Here is a 4,222-nt window from a genome sequence, read left to right as displayed (position 1 = left end):
AGGAAGGAAATAAATGAGTGAAAATCAATAGAAAAATATAGAATATCAGTTAAACTAAAAGATTGTTTTTTGAAAAGGGCAATCAAATTGACAACCCAGTAGGTATATTAATCCAGAAAAAAATGAGAACATGTGCAGATTACTTATCTGGAATAACAAAAGAACATTGGTGTATACATCTTATAAACATAAAGAATAAGAGTATTTAAAGAACTTTACGCTAATAAATTTGAAAGGTTAGGTGAACTGCACAAATTCTTTGAAATATAAAAATTTCCAAATTACATGCAAGAAAAATAGAAAATTTCAATAGCACTGTAACAATTAAAGAACTTGACTTTGTATACTGAATTTTTCTTGCAATCTAAATAAACTTGACTTCATCGGTTAATTCTAACACTTAAGGAAAAACAAATACATTCATTCACAAACTCTTTAAAAACATAGAAGATACATAAATCTTTTCTTAAATTATTTTATCAGTGAAAAATTATCCTGAAACTAAAATTTAAAAAAATGCAAAGTAAAATCCTCTAACATTACCATTCCTATTGAGCAAACACATAAATTCCACAAGAAAATATTAGCCAATAAAATCCAGCAATACATGACTGATTGGCATTTTAGCACCAAAAGCAAAGTTGGTTAATCTTTAGGAAAACTAAATAATGTAATTTACTACATTAACCAAATAAATTGTTAAATAAAGCCTATTTAATTATACAAGTAGATGCAGAGAGGGATGTCTGGCAAAATTCAACAATCATTCTTGATAAGAGACCATTATTCATCTATTAAATAATGTATAATACCACTCTACAATCAACATCATTCTTAACCATGAAAGACTAAATGATTTCCGCTTAACATTAGCAACAGGGTAGAGATTTCTGCTCTTGTCCCTTTATTCTTCATTGTAACAAAAGTTTTTGTCAGTACATAAGGCAATTTAAAGGAATAAATGTCATAGTGGTTGGAATGGAAGAATAAAAACTATATTTACAGATGACCTAATCTTGTATGTAAACTTTCTTAGGAAATCTAAAGAAAAGCTACTATAGCTGATAAGTGAATTTAGCCAGGTTGCAGGGACAAGAGCAATGTACAAAATCCTCTTATATTTTTGTAAAACAGAAGCAATACAAATTGAAGTTAAAAATTAATACCTGCTATAGTAACCTAAAAATAAGAAATAGTTAATGTGGGGGAGCATGGGACTTGGTTGGAAAGTTGGTAAGGAGGAAATCCTAAAAGAATTTTATAGGGGAGTTGGCTGAAGGCAACCGCCCCTAATTGCTCCTTGACCTTTCCAAACAAGTCTGTGTATGTGAGGACCCACGGTTGTTTATCCAAATCTTTATGCTTAATCTTTATGCTTAAAGGGTACTGCTGTCGCCTGTGTCCTCCCAAGAATGCTTATCCTACTGATTGTATCTAAAAGTTAAACTTTCTCTCAAACTGCCATTACAATAAAAGCCTGAAGGGGCAGGCGAACAAGGCTGTTTGGTTTCTCTAGCCAGGCCGTTCATTAGGCCTCTCTTTCACAGAAACTTGTGTCAGAGTAATCATTCATCCGTTCCTCGGGGTCTGGTGGTCAGCCCTGGCAAGTTAAGAACAAATTTACAAAATATGTGCCAAATTCACAACACTGTAAATACCAAACATGGCAGAGAAATGTAAAATGGTAGAGTACATGGTGAGATACAAGTTGCTCTTGGATTGGAAGACTCAATATTGGTGTCAGGTTTCTTTAAAGTCATCTCTAGATTCAGATGAATCCTGGTCAAAAGCCCAGTATGCATTTGTGTAGATGTAGATAAGCAGCATCTAAAATGCATATACAATGGACTTTACATGAATTGGAAATAGCCAAGATAGAGTTAGAAAAGAACACATTTGAAAGAATTACACTAATTACCAAATTTGAAGTATGTCATAAAGACACAGTAATAAAATTTGGTATTAGCATGAAAATAGACATATAGATAGTAGAAGAAAATGTCCAGAAACAAACCCAAATACATAAGGTGAGTTGATTTTCAACACAGAGGCCAGGGTGATAAAATGAAAATGTGTCCTTTCAAAAAATTGTGTCAGAACTATTTATATTATATGGAAAATAATTAGTCTGTCCCCAGACCATACACAAAAATTAACTTGAAATAGATAATAGACTAAGTGTAAAAGTTTACACCCACACACACACAATTTCTAGAGGAAAACAGAACATTTTTGCAATCTTGGCCTAGGTAAATAATTCCTATACTGGACAAAAAAGAAAGCATGAAGGGTTTTTTAAATAACTTTTACTTTATTAAAAGAAACTACTTATTTTATTCAAAAGGTACTGTGAGCAAAAAACAAATCGGACTAAGAGAAAATAGTGAATATTTCATGCAGTCAAATTGAAAAAGAAAACAATTATCCCTTTCTTGAAATACATCAATGTGGCGCCATTTGCCTGGAGTGGCATTCCAATAAAGAGCCTCGCACAGAGATGGTGTGTGTGCAATGGAGCTCTAATTTTCTGTGCCCCTAAATAGGAAGAGTGTCTAGAGTGTGTGTGTGTGTGTGTGTGTGTGTGTGTGTCTCTACCGCTATAGTAGTAAAAAATAATGCCCCTCCAAAGATAATCACAAATGACAAGGAGGAATTGAAGTTGCAAATGGCATTAAATTTGCTAATCAGCTGACTTAAAAATAAAGAGGTTATCCTGGCTTATCAGAACCGAGCCAGTGTAATCCCAAAGATCCTCTAAATCAGGGGTTCTCAACCTGTGGGTCTCGACCCCTTTGGGGGTCGAACGACCCTTTCACAGGGGTCGCCTAAGACCATCGGAAAACACATATATAATTACATATTGTTTTTGTGATTAATCACTATGCTTTAATTATGTTCAATTGGTAACAATGAAAATACATCCTGCATATCAGATATTTACATTATGATTCATAAGAGTAGCAACATTACAGTTATGAAGTAGCAATGAAAATAATTTTTTGGTTGGGGGTCACCACAACATGAGGAACTGTATTAAAGGGTCGCGGCATTAGGAAGGTTGAGAACCACTGCTCTAAATGTATTTAAAAAAAGGCAGAAGAGGTGCTGTCAGATATGCGATGTGAGACTTGACTATCTATTGCTGGCTTTAAAGATGGAGAGGAGCCATGAGACAAAAAATTGGGGCCACCTCTAGCAGTAGTAAAAGTGAAAAAAATGCAAAAGAAAAAATTCTCTAGAAAATATTAAAACAGAACATATTCAATTATTTATAAAGTCTCTGCTATGTGGTACTGATGAAGGAATGGATGCATAGATTAATTGGCTGGAACATCATGATACAGTCTCAAATGCATAAGGAAATTTAGTATATGATAAAGGTCTCAATTAAGAATGGAAAAAGGTATCTTTGTAGTAGAGGTATTGGGTTAATTGATACAGAGAAAAAAAATCAATCAAACCTATAGAAAAAAATAGGACATGATATGGACAAGTCACACAAAAAATGCAAATGGCCCCTAGCCTAATCCATTTTCTAGAAATCACTTCTAAAATCACATTTTCAAATATAGCAAATGATGTCTTCACTTGCCTACTCATTGAAGTACTATTCGTAAGAGCAAACAACAGAAAAGTAGTGAAAGGACCAATAATCAGGAACTGGTTGGATAGTAATCCAGGGCACAACAGCATGGAGGATTATAGAACCGTCTGAAGAAAAGGAATATATACTATTGTAGTGTCATTTTAGGATATGTCATAAAATAAAAATAGCAAGATAACAAAAGCTATGTAGACAGTGTGCTGCAGTTTTATCTGAGAGAGTGGATGCATGTGCTTATAGATGTTTTAATTAACATAGCAATGGGAGGGTAAGCCATCTACACTAATAAAAGAGAAACATGGTAATTAGCATACGACCGCTACCCTTTTCATTGGCTAATCAGTGAGTATATGCAAATTAACTGTCAGCCAAGATGGCGGCCGGCAGCCAGGCACTGAAGCGAGCACGAGGCTTGCTTGCTGCAGACTCCAACGTTCAGCCTCACTTGCCAGCCTCTCAGCTGCAAGTCTAAGCAACTATATACTATGTTGCAAATAAGAAGGTAAACAAAACCCCAGAAAACAGCCGGACTGAAACCCAGCCGGACCGAAACATTGTATCCATGTTTTCAGCAGCGAGGCCTCAGAGCTAAAGCTGGCCCAGAAAAAAAAAAAAAAA

The sequence above is a fragment of the Myotis brandtii genome, unplaced genomic scaffold (assembly GCF_000412655.1).
Source record: "Myotis brandtii unplaced genomic scaffold, ASM41265v1 scaffold165, whole genome shotgun sequence".
Classification (NCBI taxonomy): Eukaryota; Metazoa; Chordata; class Mammalia; order Chiroptera; family Vespertilionidae; genus Myotis; species Myotis brandtii.
This window is presented reverse-complemented; position numbering follows the sequence as displayed.